General features: G+C 46.1%; 1 protein-coding gene and 2 pseudogenes across 2 annotated transcripts in view; 1 reads left to right on the forward strand and 2 right to left on the reverse strand.

Annotated features, from left to right (window-relative positions):
• Positions 1–27,110, reverse strand: part of TRIO (trio Rho guanine nucleotide exchange factor) — a 1,426,902-nt gene that overhangs the window by 696,637 nt on the left and 703,155 nt on the right. The gene's annotated exons all lie outside the window — the stretch shown is intronic.
• LOC134931406 (5S ribosomal RNA) lies at positions 20,067–20,185 on the reverse strand (annotated as a pseudogene).
• LOC134931122 (5S ribosomal RNA) lies at positions 21,191–21,309 on the forward strand (annotated as a pseudogene).

The raw sequence follows: 27,110 nt of genomic DNA on the forward strand, positions 1-27,110 counted from the left end.
AAACTTTTATTCTAAGCAGCTCAGGAGAGCCACCTAGATTGCACCCTTCTCGGCCGGGCACAAAAATCTAACTGAGGCTTGGAGGAGGGTCATAGGGGGAGGAGCCAGTGCACACCACCTGATCCTTAAGCTTTTATTTTGTGCCCTGTCTCCTGCGGAGCCGCTATATCCCCATGGTCCTTACGGAGTCCCAGCATCCACTAGGACGTCAGAGAAATATCATGATGCACACTGCCATATTTGCACCTCATGCGAGTGCCTGTTGCACGTTCATGAGCCCTGCCGTGCGTGCGCATACTCGCTGTTGCGTGCACCCGCGGGCGCACAGTGTGCGCATTTACGGTAAAGTTTATGTGCGTCTAGCGGGCGACTCAATCGATATATATTTTAACCATATAATGTATTTTGTAGATTATGGTCCCTTTGATAGAATCTGAAAGTTTAGTTAAGGTAGCATGCTCATAGACAGAGAGATCCCTCTGTTTGATATGAAGGGTCAGACAAGGATTATACAGTGGTGTTTAGTATCCATCGGAAGAGTATTTAATTAGCAATATTCCGGTGTTGGTTTGAAGCGGATTAATCGCTCGTGCGAATAGTTATGGACATAAGAAGTTTATGTACTTTTACTATTATTTGCACTTACTTATCCATGCGGCGGGAAACCTAGTTCCCCACCCACCTGAGCAGTTGGAAATAGTCACAGCCCACCTGTATGAATCAACCTATGACCTTATGTTATAATGCGAAGACGAATTCCTGTGTCCAATGAACAATGAGATTGTAGGGACCATTGAATTGTATTGTGTGTGGGGCATAAATAGACAAGCCGATCATATCCAGCTCTCACTCTTCAACGGTTCTCATTGCTGATAATCGGGAGCTGGATATCCAGAGGCGCATGCGATCGTTCCCCTTGTGCGTAAGTTTTCTCCGCAACATATTGTCTTTCTTGTTATTGTGAGCCATATCTCTCTCTCTCTCTCTTCTCTTTCTCTCTCGTTTCTCTTATATAGTTATTGTACTGATATTGTATTTCCTGTGTAGTTATCTGGTTAGGTAGTCTATGTTATATTGGTAGTGTATGACTTGTATTGTATTATTCTTTTTGAACGTTCATTCATTTCCTTAAAAGGCGTTAGACCCTTAGACCGGTATTGTGTGTTCATTATATTGCAGTGAGTAATAGGAGCGTCTCTATCGCTCAAACAGCTTTAGTGTAATCCCGCTTACACAGTGTTGCATTCTCATCTTATCACTACGCAAGGATTTACAGTATAAGTACATTGTTTATGGTATAGTTATAAAGGTTTAACATTGTGAGAGTCTGCGCCGCTGGTGATCTCCTCGTGGTCCCGAGCGTCCGCTACGCTAATAGCGAACCATTACGTTAGTCGGCAGCCAATAGCGTGCCTGCCTGTGATCTCTTGGCCGTGAGCGAACGTGACGCTTGAGCGTCTCGACTACGGCTAAGCGATTGCTACGCAACGTGCGTATCCTTTCGGTATTCCATACGTCAATAGCGTACAGTGTTCTTAGACCTCTTAAAGGGTTTTAAGTAAGATAAATATTTAGCTTTATCAATTGGCGGCTCGTCCGTCCTTCACATATCTATACTAGGTAATTTCAGCAGACATTATCCATCAGCAAAGGGCGGGAGATCATATTCCTCGTAGTGCTGTCTGGATAAGCGTCTGCTTCGCTTAGTAAAGGGTGCTGAAGGAATCCGGAACAGGAGGTAAGAACAAAACGCTGGTGTCTTTTAAAACTGTTTATTTCTGTCTTGCGTACGCACGCACGCATATATCTGCATTTCTTTTCATTCGTGTATTTTCATATATCACTCTCCTGTTTGCCATTTTATAATTGATAAACGTGCTAAGAGATTTGTCGCTATTTCATAGTTACAGTATAAAAGTAATACAAAGGGATAAATTGCAAAGCACGCACGCAGCTCTACCTAAAGATACAAGGAGAGATTGGTGTGGTGTTCGGTAGATGATCGAGGATCATCTACATTGATAAACGTGTAAAATTGTGTTACGGTGGATATTTGCTTTGTGTACACGTGTCTCTAACAAAGGGTGAGACTTGCGTACGCAACTCAAAGGCCGACGCACGCAGCGTATATTACGCAACGGAGCGTCCGGGTACGCCCACGTAACTCAAATCACACGCTAGTGTTATTGTAACAGGCGAAAAGGTGGCAACGCGATAAATAGCGCAAGTCAATTTTAGTGTCTGAAATTTAATTTAACAGATCCTTCTCCAAATTTACAACACATCTGGTCTAAAGGAAAGAAAATTTCTGCGCAGAAATAGAAATAGAAACAAAAGTGTACATGTGGTGAGTGAGTGTTTGCATATATAAGTTTATACAATTTTTTGAGGTTGAACCACAAGAAGTCGAGTTCTCGCAGGGTACATACATGTAAGTGACGTGCATGGTGGCAAGGGAGGCATCCCCTGTTAAACATAAAAATCTGAGCATTAGAGTATAGCAGACCAGGAGGTCATACTGTAGCACAGACCAGGAGGTCCAGAACAGACCAGGAGATCTAAGTACAGCAGACAAGGAAGTCCGCTATAAATAGAGAAAAGAGCACAACCCAGGGGGTTGGTGCAGAACCCATATAGGCCAATAAAGCTCATGCTGAAGGAATTCGCAGCCGCAATTTTCGATTCCACTGGTCGCTCCGCACATAAGATTAGTTGCTTATGTGCTGAACGATTGTACCGCACGTAATTGTGTGCATTAGTTAGTAATTTGACCCAGTACCATTTGTGTACGAAACGGGTCATAAACGCTATTTGTACATTCTGACGTGATTTGTGTAATTTTTTTATTTTCTAAAGGGAAGTTCGCTGGTCACTCAGGAATTATCCAACAACCAACAGTTACTGGAAAGGGTTAACGCTCTGCGGATCACACTCACATGTTCCAGTAAACGAAGGTTCATAGGGGCCCTGGGTCGAGTACGCCAGCACTAGGGCAGTGTGTAGGTCGTATTGGTCGGCGTGGGCGAGTGAGTGGGGTACTCGGTAAACCGCCACCGTCAGCCTATCTTGAACATTTTGGTTTTTGTAAGGGTTCGCTGAAGACCCTGATTGAAGGTCAGAGGTGGTGAAAGCAACACCTACAGGTATGGGGGCCAATTGTTCAGGTAGGGGGCGATCAACCTCGGTTCGGGTTGATTCAGTAAACCGACCAATCGGGTCGGCAAGGTACGTAATGTGTGAAAAATACGGTTCACACACAGAGGTTTTATGTGATGAATGGGAGAGAATGACTGCACATGACGGGGAGAAGTTCCCAAGAGTAGGCAGCTTTAGCCCAGAAGTGTTACAAAATCTAAGGAGGAGGATATGTCTCATTAAATCAACAAAGAGACGAATCAAACATTATGATTATTTGCAGTTATGGCAACAGGAGGGTGAAATACAGAGAGGATTGGCTCAGGCGGCGGGATCTAATCCTATCAAGAAACTGATAGCCACGGCCCCGCCGCCACCATACATATCAGGAGAGAAATTGGTTGCGGAGAATGACGCATTAGGGTGTAACAAACAAACACTTAGCAACTGTGTAAATGTTAATAAGTTAACCAATGCAAGTATTAACCCGTGCAAGTTGTACCCTGTTTTGAACTTTCCCCAGGAGTGTGATCAAGAGGACGAATCGGCAACAATATCGGCGCTCTCTCTAGCAGCCACCATATCAGAAACAGTAGGCACGGCCCAACCCTTAAGATTAGTAACAAAGCCCCCTAGCGGAGGGACAGGTGAGGTCGTATCTACGGGTAAGTACGGCACCATACACTATGCTGAAACCATTTCCCCACAGGCTGTAGAATCTACACAGAATGATGTCGCTATATTAAGTCCTGTTAGGGTAATAGCAGTGCCAAATGGGAAAACTGACACGTCAGGAGTCACTCCTGTTAGGAACATTGCCATGTACAGCCCATTTTCCCGAATGGAATTAAGAACCATAGTGTCTGAATTCCCTGACCCTAGGAAAGACTAAGTGGCTAGCCAGAAATACATCAGAGACCTAGGGAACACTTTAGAGCCCAATAACAAAGACTGGCAGGTATTGCTGAGGGTTTGTTTACCCTCCAATGTCGACTCGGCTCAATTTTTAGCTGACTGTGGATTGGATCAGGATGTACCTCTTACAGATGTGTACAACAAAGACAATGTAAAAAGGATAAGTTTACAGTTAAAGGAGTATTTTCCAGCTGTAGTTAAATGGAACAAGATTTTCTCCATTAAACAAAAAGAGTCAGAAACTGCTGCAGAATATTTTCACAGGGCATTACTAGATATGGCAAAATACACAGGCATAGAGGACATTAAAACAAACATAAACCATCGAGAAGTAGCAGTATCTGTACTAATGGATGGTTTAAAAGAGGCATTAAAGACAAGGGTACAGACAACGCAACCATGTTGGCGAGGTCTGTCGGTGGCTACTTTGAGAGAGGCAGCTGTGGATCACGATCGGAATATCACCAGACACAGGGAATTACAAGATGATAAGTTAATGGCCGTAAGTATACAGGCCCTGACCACAAGGCAGCCTTTGTATAGATCACCAAACCCTGTGGGTAAGTCAAATGTGGTAACCTGTTATTTCTGTCATAGAGAGGGACACTTTGCACGAGACTGTAAATCGAGAAACATACAAAAGTCTTATCAACCCCCTAGACAACGACACGACACACGACATTGGGAGCAGGGTCCGCAGAAACGGAGTTATGAGCCACATGCAGGGGAAACAAAAAGATACCCCCCGAACAGGGACTGGCAAGCCTCTGGTAGTTCCCATTTAACCCCTTCACAAGTAGTTGCTGCCAGCGGGATTCAGGGAGGTCACCATACCCAATAGGGGTGTGGCCATACCTGTAATCTGCAGCCAGTAAAATTGATTGCAAGTCTTGGAAGTGAACCCGAAATTGCAATTAATGTAGCTGGTAAATCATTAAACTTTCTTGTAGATACGGGGGCGGCCAAATCAGTGATAAATTCGACAGTGGGCATGAGAACCACTGGTAAGACAATTCCAGCCATGGGAGTAAAGGGAGTAGTCCAGCATTACCCTGTTAGCAAACCAGCCGAGATTACAATAGGGCCTTTACATACCAAGCATTCCTTTTTGCTGGCTGCATCGGCACCAACAAATCTCCTGGGAAGAGACTTATTGTGTAAAATGGGGTGCGTCATTTATTGTACTCCTGAAGGTGTATTCTTGGACATACCTGAGAATCACGCTCAGGAAGTGCGAGACATGTTAGACTCCCCATCAAAATTAATGTCACATACCATTATGACAAATAGGACTCCATCCCAAGTAGAAGAAATGACATCCCAGATACCAGAGTCACTGTGGACTAAAGACGGACAAGACACTGGATTGATGGCAAACGTAGCTCCAGTAGTTGTGCAAGTAAAAGATGGTAGGATAGCTCCAAAAATCCCACAATACCCTCTGAAGCCAGAGGTGGAGTTAGGAGTATACCCAGTAATAGAGCGCTTGCTACAACAGGGCATTCTGGTAAGAACATCCAGCACAGCCAATAGTCCCATCTTCCCTGTTAAAAAGAGTGGGGGGAGGGGTTAAAGGCTAGTGCAGGATCTAAGGGGGATTAACAAAATAGTTGAGAGTCAGTTCCCCGTAGTGCCAAATCCAGCTGTCATCCTTATGCAAATCCCTCCCACTGCGAAATTTTTCACTGTTATTGACCTCTGCTCCGCTTTCTTTTCGGTACCTCTGCACCCTGACAGCCAATATTTGTTTGCATTTACATACAGAGGAGTCCAATACACATGAACTCGATTACCACAAGGTTTCATAGATAGTCCAAGTATATTTTCTCAGGCTTTGCATGATTGTTTACAGTCTTTCCAACCAGAGAGTGGATCAGTATTGATACAGTACGTGGATGATTTACTACTGTGTTCAGATTCATTGGAAGCATCCCTGAAGGATACGAAACAGCTCCTGTTTCATCTTTCAGACACAGGACACAAGGTTTCCAAAGACAAGTTGCAATTATGCCAAACTAAAGTAAAATATTTGGGACACTGTCTAACACAAGGACTGAGACACCTGACCGCTGATAGAATTCAAGCAATTAGAGACATGACTCTGCCACAAACCCAGCAACAGATCAGAACGTTTTTAGGAATGTGTGGGTATTGCCGTAACTGGATCCCAGGATTTTCCATTCTAGCATTACCTTTGCAGGAGATGGTCTCCTCAAACAAACCTGATCGGATTTCGCATACAGACGAATCCGAGATGGCATTTGAGAGACTTAAACAGTGCCTAACGCAGGCGCCAGCATTAGGTATGCCAAACTATGGGAAACCCTTTGAGCTGTACGGAACAGAAAGTGCTGGTTGCGCGGCAGGCGTCCTAACCCAAAAGCACGGTGATGCCAGCAGGCCGGTAGCATACTACAGCGCTCAGCTAGATACGGTAGCGCGATCCCTCCCCACATGTTTGCGAAGCGTTGCTGCGATAGCATTGCTAGTAACGAAAAGTGAAGATGTAGTGCTAGGTCACAACCTCACAATTCATACACCACATGCAGTGTCAGCCTTGCTAAATTCTGCCCAAACCAGACACGTCTCATCAGCGCGGTTTACAAGATGGGAATTGGCACTAATGGCCCCCGTAAACATCACCATAAGGAGATGCAGTGCATTAAATCCTGCAACATATCTCCCAGGTGTGCCTGGACAGGCACAAAGGGTGGAGGATGAGAGTGGTGGGGAAGGAGAATTTAATACAAAGGAGGACACACATGTTTGTATGGAATATTTGACCCAAAATTTTACCGCAAGGCCTGACATCAGTGACAACCCACTGGAAGATGTAGATCTTACCTTCTACACGGATGGTAGTTGTCACAGACAGTCAGACTCGGGAGACTTGTGTACTGGATACGCAGTCGTAGATGACCAAGGCACCATAGAAGCAGAACCGCTAGGCCCACCTCACTCAGCCCAGGTTGCTGAACTGGTCGCCCTAACCAGAGCATGTGAATTGGCTAAGGGCAAATCAGCCAATATCTACACCGACTCTAGATACGCATTCGGGGTAGTCCATGATTTCGGAGCCCTATGGCGCCTCAGAAATTTCATGACGGCAGCTGGTACACCGGTAGCGCATGCAGCTCACATAAAAAGGCTTCTAACAGCGATACAGGAACCCGACAGAGTGGCTGTTATCAAGTGTAAAGCACACACATATAGCCAGGACCCAGTATCACTTGGTAACAGCCGAGCAGACGAAGCTGCTAAGTTAGCAGCTGGTACCCCCAGACAGACAGACACCACACAACTGATGGTATTCAATACCATCAACACACAGAAGTTGTGTGAGATGCAAAATTTGTGTTCCACACAGGAAAAGGCAGTCTGGAAGGCAAAGGGATATGGCCAGGAGTCCTCAGGACTCTGGACAGATGGACAGGGTAAACCAGTGGCCCCCAGAGCATATCTTCCATGTTTAGCTGAGGCAGCACACGGGCTGACTCATCTGGGCAAGGAGGGAATGTGCAAGTTGGTAAGAGCATATTGGTGCGCCCCAGGATTTTCATCTCATGCAGGTAAGAGAGCAATGTCATGCCTTACCTGCTTGAGAAAGAATATCGGAAAGGCAATACCAACAGAACCATCGCATATCCCACCTACAGGCGGCCCTTTTCAGGTAATACAGATTGACTTTATTCAATTACCCCCTTGTCGAAATTTGAAATATGTACTTGTTTGTATAGATGTATTCTCAAATTGGGTCGAAGCATTTCCGGCGGCCACAAATACCGCTATGTTCACTGCTAAGAAAATTGTGCAGGAATTTGTATGTAGATATGGTATCCCTAGAATTATCGAAAGTGATAGGGGTACCCATTTTACAGGTGATGTCTTTCAAGGAATGTGTAAGTTGATGGGAATTGATAGCAAGCTGCACACTCCATACCGTCCACAGGCGAGTGCGAAGGTGGAAAGAGTGAACAGCACTATTAAAAATAAACTGAGTAAAGTTATGGCAGAAACAGGATTGACATGGCCAGAAGCTTTACCCATAGTACTGTACAGCATCAGAACCACTCCCAGGTCCCCTCTTAATCGGTCTCCCTTTGAAATCTTGTTTGGTCGACAACCGCATGTTATGATTAATCCTCAGGATGATTTGAAGTGTAACAATGAAGTGACTGTAAAGTACTTGATTAACATGAGCAAACAGCTAAGGAATCAAAATGATAATTTGAAGTTGGTGATTCCTGATTTACCAGATAGTAATTGTCATGACATTGAACCTGGGGATTATGTAATGATACGGAATTTTCTACGCTCAGGTTGCCTTATTGACAGATGGGAAGGACCATACCAAGTCTTATTGACTAGCACTACAGCATTGAAGGTTGCCGAGAGAGAGACTTGGGTTCATTCGTCCCATTATGGACTTGCCCCAAGAGACTGTGATCCGGATTTTCCTGTTGACCATGATGTTGACCAGAGCAGTCTGTTCCGGCGAGAGTACCATGGAGGTCGAGAAAGGTTCTGGAATGGGTTCTGATGACAAAGATGGAGGCGTAGTTTTCCAAGAACAACTTAACCAACAAGTAAAGGTGAGTATCAGAAAACGATCCGATAGCATTGACAATAGAAGGAATTGTGAAGGATTGTTAGCTGAAGAAAACTTTATCTGTAGGCTCTGTGACAATGTAGTTGAGGATGGGTGCATCAAGAAATGCCAATCCAGTTTTAATATCCACATGGACCGGCACCCCTTGAGTGACTATCACTCCTTAGTGGGTAGTGTGTTAAATCAAACAGATTGTTGGGTATGCTCACAAGTACCTCAAGGTCATAGCAAATCAGGACTAGTACCATTTCCTTTAACGGTAGGGGAGGTACTCGAGCTAAAGGGTGGGAGACCAGTGGACAGGAGGTTTAATATCTCCAGTCCTCCTAGTTTGAAGCTCCACCAATATCATGTGGATAGATCCCTAATATGTTTTAACATTTCCAATCCCCGAAAGCCGGGAAATTGGGACGTGTCATGGAGTAACCAAACCATGACCTTTTCATATAGAGCAGATAGAATGCCGACAGATACAGAGCTTATACGCCACATAGCCAGTAGAGAAAAATCTTTCCGATATAGGTATACCCTAGGAAGTAGGATTACGAGAGTTGGAGAGGTATCACCAGGATACTGTGCACATATCGTACAAACTGATACGTGTACCAGACAGATGGGAGAATTAGGGTTAGGAGATTTCACATGGAAGATGTGTAATATGGTTATGTCCTACTCCGTCCCATATGTTCTCCCCGATGATGCATATTTCATATGCGGGAGGAAGGCGTATAAGTGGCTTGCCCCAAACTCTGAAGGATTGTGTTATATTGGAAAAGTACTGCCTGAAGTAATGACTGTATCACATGCCAAAATGAAAGATATACACCGTGGTGCCCAAGCTCCTTATACTCATACTCATTACGAGCACGTAGTTAAACGGCACCTGATAGAAAGAACAGAGCATCCGGCCTCTGACATGATCCATGAATCCACCGGGATTCAGTTTCTACTTGCGTTAGACATCACTCGCACCGCCAGAGGAGTGTTGAATTATAAATACATATCTGCGCTCGCAAATTTGTTAGACAATATCACAGAAATGTATGATGACACTTTTAGGTATACTGGAAGAGAGCTTCAAGCTTATAAAACAGAACTGGTTCAGCATAGAATGGTTCTCAATTATCTCACGGCAGTGACAGGTGGATATTTTGTCACACTGGCAACGCAGTACGGCGTGAAATGCTGCACATATATAACAAATAGTACCGAGGATCCGGTCGAGGTCATAGACCAAAAGATGGACGATATTCTCCAATTAAAGTGGGAATTTCGCAGGAGACACAATCTCACCCTTGCTGCTGTGGGTAATGAGCTGACTGGTTGGGTGTCATGGTTGAACCCGCGAAATTGGTTCTCTGGTTTGGGAGAATGGGCTCAAGGAGTCATAATGGATGTAGGGAAGTTTCTCATATGTATCTTAGGTGTTGTCATAACGATTGGCTTGATATTTAGATGCGGTCAGGCTTTAATGAAGTGCAAACGTAGTACCAGGGTAAAGAGTCTAAGGAGTGAGGAAATTGTAATTCCAATGGATTTGATTTATGACCCAACTGTAGAAACAATGATGTGATGAAAATGCGATTATACGGTCCGTTTCTTTCACCTGTTTTTCCGGTTTTTCCAAGGTAAAAAGACCCACTTTTGACGAGGAATTTGATGACCCTGTATACAGACAACTGATGGATTAAAGAAGAAGTTTTGCCAACCTTATACACAGATATTTGATGAACTATGCCATAGACCCCCAGTTTCCCTAGAAATTTTAAAATTATGCTAGCCCAACACTTTTGTAAGTCTATGGACATTGACAAAGCTTTTTGCCCACACCTTTTGGCAAAAGCCCAAAGAAGACTGCATTCAACAGACACCGAACAAGACTTCAACCGACAAATGTTCATTAACCTGACATAGAAAACCACTGCATTTACCATAATTGTGTCTTATCTTCATCTCTACAACCTTCAGGTAATTACACACATAGTCGATAGGGAATACCGGCACAGATATCAGCATTCACATATTCCCCCATTCATGTATCATCAACTAAAATGTGATCCCCCATTTTGTTGCAACCAAAAGCCGAAGAGAGCTCGGTAAAGTTTGACAGCCCATCCACAGACCCGTACCACGGGATAAGAAGGAATTCGAATGTATACTTCGCAATACCTCGAAGCTTGATTTAAAACACGTACGGCACGATGATACATGACCCCCCAAACATGGATTCATACACACATGCTTCTGCTATCTCACTAGGTCATACCCTTTTCCTACCTTCTCCTCTCCTCCCCTACCCAACCATAGAAATATTTACACATGACATATATTTTTCTCTTTTTGAAATGTTTTAGAAAGTGGCAGTTATTGGTGACTGCCAAAGGGTGGACTGTCAAAGTCAGAAAAATATCATGATGCACACTGCCATATTTGCACCTCATGCGAGTGCCTGTTGCACGTTCATGAGCCCTGCCGTGCGTGCGCATACTCGCTGTTGCGTGCACCCACGGGCGCACAGTGTGCGCATTTACGGTAAAGTTTATGTGCGTCTAGCGGGCGACTCAATCGATATATATTTTAACCATATAATGTATTTTGTAGATTATGGTCCCTTTGATAGAATCTGAAAGTTTAGTTAAGGTAGCATGCTCATAGACAGAGAGATCCCTCTTTGTTTGATATGAAGGGTCAGACAAGGATTATACAGTGGTGTTTAGTATCCATCGGAAGAGTATTTAATTAGCAATATTCCGGTGTTGGTTTGAAGCGGATTAATCGCTCGTGCGAATAGTTATGGACATAAGAAGTTTATGTACTTTTACTATTATTTGCACTTACTTATCCATGCGGCGGGAAACCTAGTTTCCCACCCACCTGAGCAGTTGGAAATAGTCACAGCCCACCTGTATGAATCAACCTATGACCTTTTGTTATAATGCGAAGACGAATTCCTGTGTCCAATGAACAATGAGATTGTAGGGACCATTGAATTGTATTGTGTGTGGGGCATAAATAGACAAGCCGATCATATCCAGCTCTCACTCTTCAACGGTTCTCATTGCTGATAATCGGGAGCTGGATATCCAGAGGCGCATGCGATCGTTCCCCTTGTGCGTAAGTTTTCTCCGCAATCATATTGTCTTTCTTGTTATTGTGAGCCATATCTCTCTCTCTCTCTCTCTTCTCTTTCTCTCTCGTTTCTCTTATATAGTTATTGTACTGATATTGTATTTCCTGTGTAGTTATCTGGTTAGGTAGTCTATGTTATATTGGTAGTGTATGACTTGTATTGTATTATTCTTTTTGAACGTTCATTCATTTCCTTAAAAGGCGTTAGACCCTTAGACCGGTATTGTGTGTTCATTATATTGCAGTGAGTAATAGGAGCGTCTCTATCGCTCAAACAGCTTTAGTGTAAACCCGCTTACACAGTGTTGCATTCTCATCTTATCACTACGCAAGGATTTACAGTATAAGTACATTGTTTATGGTATAGTTATAAAGGTTTAACATTGTGAGCGTCTGCGCCGCTGGTGATCTCCTTGTGGTCCCGAGCGTCCGCTACGCTAATAGCGAACCATTACGTTAGTCGGCAGCCAATAGCGTGCCTGCCTGTGATCTCTTGGCCGTGAGCGAACGTGACGCTTGAGCGTCTCGACTACGGCTAAGCGATTGCTACGCAACGTGCGTACCCTTTCGGTATTACATACGTCAATAGCGTGCAGTGTTCTTAGACCTCTTAAAGGGTTTTAAGTAAGATAAATATTTAGCTTTATCAAGTTATACTTGCTTCTTGTGAAACTGGTAAGCCTGATTTGAACAATCTGTGAGGTGGGAGCTCCTGGAACTCCAGTCAGTAGCCCTGGGAAATAAGACCCAGGGATCCTGACACGAACTTGCCCAGATGTGACTGAAGAATTTTAGTCAGGCTCCCATCTGCCAGTCTTCCAGGCATCCACAGTCATGCAAAAGGTTTTGAGGAAGCAGAGCTGGAGCCCTGTTCCTGTGAACCGGCAGTTGCTGGATTGCATGGTTTACCTCTGGTGGTCCCTAAACTTGGCAGTCCAAAAGGACTGTAAATTGGGACCTGAGTAAGCCCTCCTAGCTGGGGGAGCTGCAGAAGGAAGATATGTGGACTTACCTGCAGTAGCTTTGGAGATCCATTTGTCTAGTTCAAATCCATTTGTCTAGTTCATCCATTTGTCTAGGCCTTCCACTTCTTTCCTGGAATACGCATCAGCAGTCCATTGGCATAGCCATAAGTCCTTGCATGCTGACACTGCCATAGCTGTAGTGCGTGCATTAAGCAAGCCTATTTCTTTGATGTCTTCCACCATAAAGTTCGTAGAGTCATGTATATGTTACAAGTTAAATAATCTCCCCTTGAGGTAATGTATCTAACCCCTCAATAAGGATACCTGATCATTTGGCAATGACTCTTGTAATCCACCCACATGCTATAGTGGGTCTCTGGGTCACTCCTGCAGCTGTATACAAGGATTTGATTGTGGTCTCAATTTTACGATCAGTCACGTCTTTCAGGGAGGTTGTACCGGGACAGGAAATACAATCTTTCGTGACAGCCTGGATACTGATGCATCCACTATCGGTTGATTTTCACATTTTTTCCTATCCTCAGGAGGAAAAGGAAAATATGATAGCATCCTTTTAGGGATCCTATCCATATTAACCCACGGTTCTTCAAACAGGGTATTTAGTTCCTTTGACACAGGAAAAGTGGCTGAGGATCTCTTTTTTATATTAAAATAAGATTCCTCGGGGAGGGTGTGGCCACGGCGGCGAAGGTGTAGGCAGCAGATCCCGGGAGCTCCCCGATTACATAGCTCCTGTACACATCTTGAGCCCCTCCGGAGTGTCTGCCTCCCAGTGCTGGTCCCCCCTCACCTCTGGGCAGCGGCGGGCACACTCGTCCGCGGTCTCCGTGCGCTGGCTGACCGCGGCGGACGACTTCCGGCTTTGCGGCCTGTGCCTCCTCCGGATCCCCGGCCTGGATTTTGCTGCTCCCGGCCGTGCGTCTCCCGGAGCCTCACTGGCAGGCGGGAGGCGCTGTCTGACTGCAGGAGACGCCTTGGGGGACACTGATATCCCATACTGGGTGGGGTTTTTTGGAGTCTGCACTGGACCAGATTGTACATTACTTGATACAGAATTGTGATACCGATGAAATAAGAAATTAGAATTTAAACCAACGTAAAGCTGCCCATTTTGCCTAAAAAAGCTTTTGGGGCAGAACAGGGTTTGCGGTGCTCCCGGACATTATTTCAGAAGAAACTGTTAAGGATTGTTTTGCAAAGAATCAAAAGAAAGGCTGTTTGGTATGTCTCTCTGGGGCACACTTTATTTTAAATTAACTGGATGGTGAAGTTATGAAACAGTGATATATGATGTATTAAAACTTAACTTTTAATATATTCCACAGACGAAAAAATTAAATACTACAAGATTAATTAATTAACAAATTAGCCATATAAGAAAAAATCTCGCTGCTTAAATCAGCAAAATAGGTTAAAACAAGTATTAAAATAAGAATTTACTTACCGATAATTCTATTTCTCGTAGTCCGTAGTGGATGCTGGGAACTCCGTAAGGACCATGGGAAATAGCGGCTCCGCAGGAGACTGGGCACAAAAGTAAAGCTTTAGGACTACCTGGTGTGCACTGGCTCCTCCCCCAATGACCCTCCTCCAAGCCTCAGTTAGGATACTGTGCCCGGACGAGCGTACACAATAAGGAAGGATTTTGAATCCCGGGTAAGACTCATACCAGCCACACCAATCACACCGTACAACTTGTGATCTGAACCCAGTTAACAGCATGATAACAGAGGAGCCTCTGGAAAGATGGCTCACAACAACAATAACCCGATTTAGTTAACAATAACTATGTACAAGTATTGCAGACAATCCGCACTTGGGATGGGCGCCCAGCATCCACTACGGACTACGAGAAATAGAATTATCGGTAAGAAAATTCTTATTTTCTCCGACGTCCTAGTGGATGCTGGGAACTCCGTAAGGACCATGGGGATTATACCAAAGCTCCCAAACGGGCGGGAGAGTGCGGATGACTCTGCAGCACCGAATGAGAGAACTCCAGGTCCTCCTCAGCCAGAGTATCAAATTTGTAGAATTTAACAAACGTGTTTGCCCCTGACCAAGTAGCTGCTCGGCAAAGTTGTAAAGCCGAGACCCCTCGGGCAGCCGCCCAAGATGAGCCCCCTTCCTTGTGGAATGGGCTTTTACAGATTTTGGCTGTGGCAGGCCTGCCACAGAATGTGCAAGCTGAATTGTACTACAAATCCAACGAGCAATAGTCTGCTTAGAAGCAGGAGCACCCAGCTTGTTGGGTGCATACAGGATAAACAGGGAGTCAGATTTTCTGACTCCAGCCGTCCTGGAAACATATTTTCAGGGCCCTGACATCGTCCAGCAACTTGGAGTCCTCCAAGTCCCTAGTAGCCGCAGGTACCACAATAGGCTGGTTCAGGTGAAACGCTGAAACCACCTTAGGGAGAAATCGTGGACGAGTCCTCAATTCTGCCCTGTCCGTATGAAAAAACAGGTAAGGGCTTTTATAAGATAAAGCCGCCAATTCTGACACGCGCTTGGCCGAAGCCAGGGCCAACAGCATGAGCACTTTCCATGTTAGATATTTCAAATCCACAGATTTAAGCGGTTCAAACCAATGTGATTTTAGGAACCCCAAAACTACATTGAGATCCCAAGGTGCCACTGGAGGCACAAAAGGAGGCTGTATATGCAGCACCCCCTTGACAACGTCTGAAACTTCAGGAACTGAAGACAGTTCTTTCTGGAAGAAAATCGACAGGGCCGAAATCTGAACCTTAATGGATCCTAATTTTAGGCCCATAGACACTCCTGTTTGCAGGAAATGCAGGAATCGACCCAGTTGAAATTCCTCCGTTGGGGCCTTCCTGGCCTCGCACCACGCAACATATTTCCGCCAAATGCGGTGATAATGCTTTGCGGTCACATCCTTCCTGGCTTTGATCAGGGTAGGAATTACTTCTTCCGGAATGCCTTTTTCCTTCAGGATCCGGCGTTCAAACGCCATGCCGTCAAACGCAGCCGCGGTAAGTCTTGGAACAGACAGGGTCCTTGCTGGAGCAGGTCCCTTCTTAGAGGTAGAGGCCACGGGTCCTCTGTGAGCATCTCTTGAAGTTCCGGGTACCAAGTCCTTCTTGGCCAATCCGGAGCCACGAGTATCGTTCTTACTCCTCTCCGTCTTATAATTCTCAGTACCTTGGGTATGAGAGGCAGAGGAGGGAAACACATACACTGACTGGTACACCCATGGTGTTACCAGAGCGTCCACAGCTATTGCCTGAGGGTCCCTTGACCTGGCGCAATACCTGTCCAATTTTTTGTTGAGGCGGGACGCCATCATGTCCACCTTTGGTTTTTTCCAACGGTTTACAATCATGTGGAAGACTTCTGGGTGAAGTCCCCACTCTCCCGGGTGGAGGTCGTGCCTGCTGAGGAAGTCTGCTTCCCAGTTGTCCACTCCCGGAATGAACACTGCTGACAGTGCTATTACATGATTTTCCCCAGCGAAGAATCCTTGCAGCTTCTGCCATTGCCCTCCTGCTTCTTGTGCCGCCCTGTCTGTTCACGTGGGCGACTGCCGTGATGTTGTCCGACTGGATCAGCACCAGCTGACCTTGAAGCAGAGGTCTTGCTTGGCTTAGGGCATTGTAAATGGCCCTCAGCTCCAGGATATTTATGTGAAGTGATGTCTCCAGGCTTGACCACAAGCCCTGGAAATTTCTTCCCTGTGTGACTGCTCCCCAGCCTCGCAGGCTGGCATCCGTGGTCACCAGGACCCAGTCCTGAATGCCGAATCTGCGGCCCTCTAGAAGATGAGCACTCTGCAACTACCACAGGAGAGACACCCTTGTCTTTGGTGACAGGGTTATCCGCTGATGCATCTGAAGATGCGATCCGGACCATTTGTCCAGCAGGTCCCACTGGAAAGTTCTTGCGTGGAATCTGCCGAAAGGGATTGCTTCGTAGGAAGCCACCATTTTTCCCAGGACCCTTGTGCATTGATGCACTGACACTTGGCCTGGTTTTAGGAGGTTTCTGACTAGTTCGGATAACTCCCTGGCTTTCTCCTCCGGGAGAAACACCTTTTTCTGGACTGTGTCCAGGATCATCCCTAGGAATAGAAGGCGTGTCGTCGGGATCAGCTGCGATTTTGGAATATTGAGAATCCAACCGTGCTGCCGCAACACTACATGAGATAGTGCTACCCCGACTACCAATTGTTCCCTGGATCTTGCCCTTATCAGGAGATCGTCCAAGTATGGGATAACTAAAACTCCCTTCCTTCGAAGGAGTATCATCATTTCGGCCGTTACCTTGGTAAAGACCCGGGGTGCCGTGGACAAACCAAACGGCAGCGTCTGAAACTGATAGTGACAGTTCTGTACCACAAACCTGAGGTATCCTTGGTGAGAAGGGTAAATTGGGACATGGAGGTAAGCCTCCTTGATGTCCAAAGATACCATATAATCCCCTTCTTCCAAGTTCGCAATCACCGCTCTGAGTGACTCCATCTTGAATTTGAACCTGTGTATGTAAGTGTTCAAGGATTTCAGATTTAAAATAGGTCTCACCGAGCCGTCCGGCTTTGGTACCACAAACAGCGTGGAATAATACCCCTGTCCCTGTTGCAGGAGGGGTATCTTGATTATCACCTGCTGGGAATACAGCTTGTGAATGGCTTCCAATACCGCCTCCCTGTCGGAGGGAGACGTCGGTAAAGCAGACTTTAGGGGAGTGCCTGAGTCCGCTTGTAAAGCCCCAGCATCATGCTGAGGACTTGGCAGAAACGGGAGAGGGCTTCTGTTCCTGGGAACTGGCTGTTTGCTGCAACCTTTTTCCTCTCCCTCTGCCACGGGGCAGAAATGAGGAGCCTTTTGCCCGCTTGCCCTTATGGGGCCGAAAGGACTGCGCCTGATAATACGGCGTCTTCTTATGTTGAGAGGCTACCTGGGGTAAAAATGTGGATTTCCCAGCAGTTGCCATGGCCACCAGGTCTGATAGACCTACCCCAAATAACGCCTCCCCTTTGTAAGGCAATACTTCCATATGCCTTTTGGAATCAGCATCACCTGACCACTGCCTCGTCCATAACCCTCTTCTGGCAGAAATGGACAGCGCACTTACTCTTGATGCCAGTCGGCAAATATCCCTCTGTGCATCCCGCATATATAGAAATGCATCTTTCAAATGCTCTATAGTCAGTAATATACTGTCCCTATCCAGGGTATCAATATTGTCAGTCAGGGAATTCGACCAAGCCACCCCAGCACTGCACATCCAGGCTGAGGCGATTGCTGGTCGCAGTATAACACCCGTGTGAGTGTATATACATTTTAGGATATTCTCCTGCTTTCTGTCAGCAGGTTCCTTAAGGGCGGCCCTATCAGGAGACGGTAGTGCCACCTGTTTTGACAAACGTGTGAGCGCTTTATCCACCTTAGGGGGTGTTTCCCAACATGCCCTATCCTCTGGCGGGAAGGGGTATGATGCTAATAACCTTTTAGGAATTATCAGTTTTTTATCGGGGGAAACCCACGCTTCATCACACACTTCATTTAATTCCTCAGATGCAGGAAAAACTACAGGCAGTTTTTTTCTCACCAACATAATACCCTTTTTAGTGGTACTTGTATTATCAGAAATATGTAAAACATTTTTCATAGCATCAATCATGTAACGTGTGGCCCTATTGGAAGTCACATTCGTCTCTTCATCGTCGACACTGGAGTCCGTATCCGTGTCGGCGTCTGTATCTGCCATCTGAGGTAACGGGCGTTTTAGAGCCCCTGATGGCTTTTGAGACGCCTAGACAGGCACGAGCTGAGTAGCCGGCTGTCTCGTGTCATCAACCGTCTTTTGTAAAGAGCTGACACTGTCACGTAATTCCTTCCATAAGCTCAGCCATTTAGGTGTCGACTCCCTAGGGGGTGACATCTCCATTACAGGCAATTGCTCCGCCTCCACACCATTTTCCTCCTCATACATGTCGACACAATCGTACCGACACACAGCATACACCCAGGGAATGCTCTGATAGAGGACAGGACCCCACTATCCCTTTGGGGAGACAGAGGGAGAGTATGCCAGCACACACCAGAGCTCTATATATATACAGGGATAACCTTATAGAAGTGTTTTTCCCCTTATAGCTGCTGTTTTATTTATACTGCGCCTAATTAGTGCCCCCCTCTCTTGTTTTACCCTTTTCTGTAGTGCAGGACTGCAGGGTAGAGTCAGGGAGACGTCCTTCCAGCGAAGCTGTGAGGGAAAATGGCGCCCGTGTGCTGAGGAGATAGGCTCCGCCCCCTTCTCGGCGGAATTTTCTCCCGCTTTTTGCTGTATTCTGGCAGGGGTTAAAATACATCCATATAGCCCTGGGGGTTATATGTGATGTATTTTCGCCAGCCAAGGTGTTTCTATTGCTGCTCAGGGCGCCCCCCCCCCCCCCAGCGCCCTGCACCCTCAGTGACCGGAGTGTGAAGTGTGCCTGAGGAGCAATGGCGCACAGCTGCAGTGCTGTGCGCTACCTTGGTGAAGACTGATGTCTTCTGCCGCCGATTTTCCGGACCTCTTCTTGCTTCTGGCTCTGTAAGGGGGCCGGCGGCGCGGCTCTGGGACCGGACTCCGAGGCAGGGCCTGTGTTCGGTCCCTCTGGAGCTAATGGTGTCCAGTAGCCAAGAAGCCCAAGCTGGCTGCAAGCAGGCAGGTTCGCTTCTTCTCCCCTTAGTCCCTCGATGCAGTGAGCCTGTTGCCAGCAGGTCTCACTGAAAATAAAAAACCTAAAACTAAACTTTTACTAAGAAACTCAGGAGAGCCTCCTAGAATGCACCCTTCTCGGCCGGGCACAAAAATCTAACTGAGGCTTGGAGGAGGGTCATAGGGGGAGGAGCCAGTGCACACCAGGTAGTCCTAAAGCTTTACTTTTGTGCCCAGTCTCCTGCGGAGCCGCTATTCCCCATGGTCCTTACGGAGTTCCCAGCATCCACTAGGACGTCAGAGAAATAGCATATATAGATGACGATATAGTGATATGTCACTCGCTTATTTAGAAGTGGGTGACAGGAAGTTTGTCTATACACCCACTGTATTTTAAGCGAGTATTACGGTTAGACATTTGTCCAGTGCGAAAATAGAAATCCTTGTTATCTCTATCAATTTATGATTGAATATACACATGTATATTTCATATGAGAGATACAAGAGAAAACCGGCTTTTATATTACCGGACTCCTATTAGAGTGGTCAGCTGAAATGCGTATTCTGCAATGTGTAGCTTGCAAATAAGTTTTGCTGATCAATGAAAGGTATGTACCCTAATGAGACTACAGTACCCAGTATTCCCAGAAGGTCACCCTTTCTGGTACTGACCGGGCCCAGTGCTGCTTGGCTTCCAAGATCAGACGAGATCGGGCAGGTCCAGCATGGTATGACTGTAGAAAATATGGTAAATACCTCTCAGCATAGAAAATGGCTGCTACACTTAGCAGGTTGAGGTTCCGTGATCAGGTATGTCAAGTTCTCAATGGCCTATTATTGGCCCTAAGGGAAGACCCCCGTGGTTTTAAGGGGGACCAAAATGTGGAGAGATTATTCACTAATGAAATCCTCCACGTTGGAATTGTGGTGAGGAACACATATAAGAATCACCTCGGACGAATTAAGGCGAGACAATTGTAGTAATAGTATGTCAAAAATTAATGTGATGGGATTATAGTAGAAAGTCTTGCGGAATACCATAAGCAGCACCCTATCTCATTGTAACGAGATGTGGCTAATTTAAATAATTTCCACAGTATAGCTAAGTATAATGTGAATAATGATTCATGTATCAATATGACAATGCCCTTAGAATACACCACTAGGGCTGCAAAGGCAGCTGACTATACAATCATATAAACAAATTGACATAAGATGTTGCATAACAATGTCTGGGCAGCACTGTGTCTCAATGCAGACAGATACAATTGTTTTTGGAAGGAATTTGTTTATATGATTGTATAGTCAGCTGCCTTTGCAGCCCTAGTGGTGTATTCTAAGGGCATTGTCATATTGATACATGAATCATTATTCACATTATACTTAGCTATACTGTGGAAATTATTTAAATTAGCCACATCTCGTTACAATGAGATAGGGTGCTGCTTATGGTATTCCGCAAGACTTTCTACTATAATCCCATCACATTAATTTTTGACATACTATTACTACAATTGTCTCACCTTAATTCGTCCGAGGTGATTCTTATATGTGTTCCTCACCACAATTCCAACGTGGAGGATTTCATTAGTGAATAATCTCTCCACATTTTGGTCCCCCTTAAAACCACAGGGGTCTTCCCTTAGGGCCAATAATAGGCCATTGAGAACTTGACATACCTGATCACGGAACCTCAACCTGCTAAGAGTAGCAGCCATTTTCTATGCTGAGAGGTATTTACCATATTTTCTACAGTCATACCATGCTGGACCTGCCCGATCTCGTCTGATCTTGGAAGCCAAGCAGCACTGGGCCCGGTCAGTACCAGAAAGGGTGACCTTCTGGGAATACTGGGTACTGTAGTCCCATTAGGGTACATACCTTTCATTGATCAGCAAAACTTATTTGCAAGCTACACATTGCAGAATACGCATTTCAGCTGACCACTCTAATAGGAGTCCGGTAATATAAGCCGGTTTTCTCTTGTATCTCTCATATGAAATATACATGTGTATATCCAATCATAAATTGATAGAGATAACAAGGAATTCTATTTTCGCACTGGACAAATGTCTAACCGTAATACTCGCTTAAAATACAGTGGGTGTATAGACAAACTTCCTGTCACCCACTTCTAAATAAGCGAGTGACATATCACTATATCGTCATCTATATATGCTATTTAATACTTGTTTTAACCTATTTTGCTGATTTAAGCAGCGAGATTTTTTCTTATATGGCTAATTTGTTAATTAATCTTGTAGTATTTAATTTTTTCGTCTGTGGAATATATTAAAAGTTAAGTTTTAATACATCATATATCACGGTTTCATAACTTCACCATCCAGTTAATTTAAAATAAAGTGTGCCCCAGAGAGACATACCAAACAGCCTTTCTTTTGCTTCTTTGCAAAACAATCCTTAACGGACACTGATATCCCTCCTGCGCCTGGCTGACTGTGGCCCACAACTTGTTGGCTGGAAGAAGAAGGCAGGTACTCCTGGGGAAGGGGAGAAGTGCCTGTGAACCTGGCGGCCATTTTGGGTGCAGCTCCACACACAGCCTCACTGCACAGCTCTGACCTTCTAACCTGCAGGGGCTGCATATGGCCTAGAGCTGCCTGTATTGCTGTACTGCACTACTATCTCACAGTATATTACCTACCAACACTGACTCTGCCTCCTGGAAGTTTGCTGCAAGATATTATAGCCTCAATATTTCCTTTATTTTTACTTTTACACACTGCCTGTGCTTTCCTCTCCATTGATATATTGACCTAAAGATCGGACACGGCTGCTTTACCGGTACTGAATACATACAAGCTCGCTGTTGCCGCCTTCTGATTGCACTTCTATATTGAGACCCAATCGGGGGGGTTTTGTAACTGCTTCTTGTTCAACATGGTTAGAGACGGCCAGCATGCGGCTGCGGCCAAACTGGAGAGGTTTGCTAGGCAACCCAACCCCAAGGTGTCGCTGGCTCCTCCTCAGGGAGCCTCTCCAACACACTCATGCTCCCCCTCTGCGTCTACTGCCAACTCCCCAACAGCATCAGTTGCGCAGTCTATTCAGCAGGTGCTGGAGGCTATAGCGGGCAGTGAACAGCGTATTTCCGATAAGATGGAGAAGGTGCAGCGCGATCTTTCCTTACTCAGACAAGATGTTCAGCGTATTCGTGAGAGAGTGGGTGAGGCGGAGACACACGTCTCCAACTTGGAAGATATGTGTGGCCCCCTCAAACAATCCGTGTCCGCGGTAACCCAGCAGGTTTGCTCCCTCCAAACCAAGCTTCTAGACATGGAGGGTCGGCTACGTAGAAACAATGTAAGATTTGTGGGCCTGCCTGAGAGAGAGGAGGGCTCTCAACCGGAGGACTTTCTCGAATCTTGGCTTAAAGAGACGTGTGGCGCTGAATCCTTTACGGCCCAATTCACGGTGGAGCGTGCACATAGGATACCATCTCGTCCTCTACCTCCTGGTGCCCCTCCTCGCACCTTCATAGCCAAATTCCTGCATTATAAGGATCGTGACTCGGTTCTCCGCCTAGGTCGTACAAAGGGACCGCTTGTCCGTAATGGAGTCAGGGTGTCGGCTTTCCCAGACTTTGCTGCAGACGTCCAGAAAGACCGAGCCCAGTTTATGCCTATTAAACGACATCTCCGAGACCTCAACCTCTCATACTCCATGCTGTTTCCCTCTCAGCTTCGGGTTGTGGCGGATGGGGAGACCAAGTTCTTTAATCCTCCTAGAGAGGCGGCCCAATGGCTGGACAGATTTGTGCTGGGTGCTAGTCAGCTGGCTCCAGACTGACTCCCTGCATTGAAGATGCTGGGATCTTGACTACCGGAGGAGACGACCATAGTTCGGGGAGCCCCCACTTTGCTTTGGTGGCTCAAGACTTTTCACTTTTGAGTGGTTTTGCTTAAAAAGTTTTGGCTGAGAATCTAGGATTTTTTTGTTTTTTCCTTCTTAGTTTTTGGTAGTTGGGGTTGGCTGTTTGGGATATAAGTATGCCGGTGTTCGGGGTGGTGTACCGGGAGGGGAGGGATAGTTGGGAAGCTGACCGTTGCGGCTCCTCTTACTATTTTTTGTTTTCTTTCTTTAGTTTGCTATTTTTCATATCTGTGTATCTTCTTGTACAAGAAGTAGGAGTATGCTTAATGTATCGGACGATATGGCTTATAACGCAGGGCTTGTATATGATATTTGTTGCTGATGCTCTTAATGTTGATTCTCAGATATATTCGGAGAGATGTCTATCCGTGTGGCACATAGAGCTCATCTGGGGTCATGATTAATCTGAAATTTCTGGCATGGAATATCTGAGGTTTGAATAATAAAATCAAACGCTCTTTAGTTTTAAATATGATTAGGAAATATGACCCGGATATTGCATGTCTCAGCGAGACCCACTTAGAGGGAAATAGGTTGTTATCTCTACGACGGGCTTGGGTGGGATGGGCTTACCATGCCTCTCATTTCTCCTTTTCCAGGGGTGTGTCTGTCCTGATTAAAAAATAAGAATTTACTTACCGATAATTCTATTTCTCGTAGTCCGTAGTGGATGCTGGGGACTCCGTCAGGACCATGGGGAATAGCGGCTCCGCAGGAGACAGGGCACAAAAATAAAGCTTTAGGATTAGGTGGTGTGTACTGGCTCCTCCCCCTATGACCCTCCTCCAAGCCTCAGTTAGGATACTGTGCCCGGACGAGCGTACACAATAAGGAAGGATATTGAATCCCGGGTAAGACTCATACCAGCCACACCAATCACACCGTATAACTTGTGATCTGAACCCAGTTAACAGTATGACAAACGTAGGAGCCTCTGAACAGACGGCTCACAACAATAACAACCCGAATTTGTTTGTAACAATAACTATGTACAAGTATTGCAGACAATCCGCACTTGGGATGGGCGCCCAGCATCCACTACGGACTACGAGAAATAGAATTATCGGTAAGTAAATTCTTATTTTCTCTAACGTCCTAAGTGGATGCTGGAGACTCCGTCAGGACCATGGAGATTATACCAAAGCTCCCAAACGGGCGGGAGAGTGCGGATGACTCTGCAGCACCGAATGAGAGAACTCAAGGTCCTCCTCAGCCAGGGTATCAAATTTGTAGAATTTTGCAAACGTGTTTGCCCCTGACCAAGTAGCAGCTCGGCAGAGTTGTAATGCCGAGACCCCCCGGGCAGCCGCCCAGGATGAGCCCACTTTCCTTGTGGAATGGGCCTTAACAGATTTAGGTTGTGGCAAGCCTGCCACAGAATGTGCAAGTTGAATTGTGCTACAAATCCAACGAGCAATCGTCTGCTTAGAAGCAGGAGCACCCATCTTGTTGGGTGCATACAATATAAAACAGTGAGTCAGACTTTCTGACTCCCGCCGTTCTTGAAATATATATTTTCAATGCCCGGACCACGTCCAACAACTTGGAATCCTCCAAATCGTTAGTAGCCGCAGGCACCACAATAGGCTGGTTCAGGTGAAACGCTGACACCACCTTAGGCAGAAAATGAGGACGCGTCCGCAGTTCTGCCCTGTCCGTATGGAAAATCAGATATGGGCTCTTATATGATAAAGCCGCCAATTCTGATACTCTCCTGGCTGAAGCCAGGGCCAGTAGCATGGTTACTTTCCATGTAAGATACTTCAACTCCACCGATTTGAGCGGCTCAAACCAATGGGATTTGAGAAAATCCAAGACTACATTAAGATCCCACGGTGCCACTGGGGGCACAACCGGGGGCTGTATATGTAGTACTCCTTTTACAAAAGTCTGGACTTCAGGAACTGAAGCCAATTCTTTCTGGAAGAAAATCGACAGGGCCGAAATTTGAAACTTAATGGACCCCAATTTGAGGCCCATAGACCTCTTCCGGAATGCCTTTTTCCCTTAGAATTCGGCGTTCAACCGCCATGCCGTCAAACGCAGCCGCGGTAAGTCTTGGAATAGACACGGTCCCTGCTGAAGCAGGTCCCGTATTAGAGGTAGAGGCCACGGATCCTCCGTGAGCATCTCTTGAAGTTCCGGGTACCAAGTTCTTCTTGGCCAATCCGGAGCCACTAGTATCATTCTTACTCCCTTTTGCCGTATAATTCTCAGTACTTTTGGTATGAGAGGCAGAGGAGGGAACACATACACTGACTGGAACACCCACGGTGTTACCAGAGCGTCCACAGCTATTGCCTGAGGGTCTCTTGACCTGGCGCAATACCTGTCCAGTTTTTTGTTGAGGCGGGACGCCATCATATCCACCATTGGTTTTTCCCAACGGTTCACAATCATGTGGAAGACTTCTGGATGAAGTCCCCACTCTCCCGGGTGTAGATCGTGTCTGCTGAGGAAGTCTGCTTCCCAGTTGTCCACTCCCGGAATGAATACTGCTGACAGTACTATCACATGATCTTCCGCCCAGAGAAGAATCCTTGCAGCTTCTGCCATTGCTGTCCTGCTTCTTGTGCCGCCCTGTCTGTTTACGTGGGCGACTGCCGTGATGTTGTCCGACTGGATCAACACCGGCTGACCCTGAAGCAGGGGTTTTGCCAGACTTAGAGCATTGTAAATCGCTCTTAGCTCCAGTATATTTATGTGAAGAGACATCTCCAGGCTTGACCATACTCCCTGGAAGTTTCTTCCCTGTGTGACCGCTCCCCAGCCTCTCAGACTGGCATCCGTGGTCACCAGGACCCAGTCCTGTATGCCGAATCTGCGGCCCTCTAACAGATGAGCACTCTGCAACCACCACAGAAGAGACACCCTTGTCTGTGGCGATAAGGTTATCCGCTGATGCATCTGCAGATGTGATCCGGACCATTTGTCCAGCAGATCCCACTGAAAAGTTCGTGCGTGGAATCTGCCGAATGGAATCGCTTCGTAAGAAGCCACCATCTTTCCCAGGACTCTTGTGCATTGATGCACAGACACTTTCCCTGGTTTTAGGAGGTTCCTGACAAGTTCGGATAACTCCCTGGCTTTCTCCTCCGGAAGAAACACCTTTTTCTGAACCGTGTCCAGAATCATTCCCAGGAACAGCAGACGTGTCGTCGGGGTCAACTGAGATTTTGGAAAATTCAGAATCCACCCGTGTTGTTGCAGCACTAGTCGGGTTAGTGCTACTCCGTCCTCCAGCTGTTCTCTGGACCTTGCCCTTATCAGGAGATCGTCCAAGTAAGGGATAATTAATACGCCTCTTCTTCGCAGAAGAATCATCATTTCGGCCATTACCTTGGTAAAGACCCGAGGTGCCGTGGACAATCCAAACGGCAGCGTCTGAAACTGATGACAGTTTTGCACCACGAACCTGAGGTACCCTTGATGTGAAGGGGAAATTGGGACATGCAGGTAAGCATCCTTTATGTCCAGGGACACCATAAAGTCCCCTTCTTCCAGATTCGCTATCACTGCTCTGAGTGACTCCATCTTGAACTTGAATTTTTGTATGTACAGGTTCAAAGATTTCAGATTTAGAATAGGTCTTACCGAGCCGTCCGGCTTCGGTACCACAAATAGCGTGGAGTAATACCCCTTTCCCTGTTGTAGGAGGGGTACCTTGACTATCACCTGCTGAGAAAACAGCTTGTGAATGGCTTCCAATACCGTCGCCCTGTCTGAGGGAGACGTTGGCAAAGCAGACTTTAGGAACCTGCGAGGGGGAGACT

The sequence above is a fragment of the Pseudophryne corroboree genome, chromosome 5 (genome assembly GCF_028390025.1).
Source record: "Pseudophryne corroboree isolate aPseCor3 chromosome 5, aPseCor3.hap2, whole genome shotgun sequence".
Classification (NCBI taxonomy): domain Eukaryota; kingdom Metazoa; phylum Chordata; class Amphibia; order Anura; family Myobatrachidae; genus Pseudophryne; species Pseudophryne corroboree.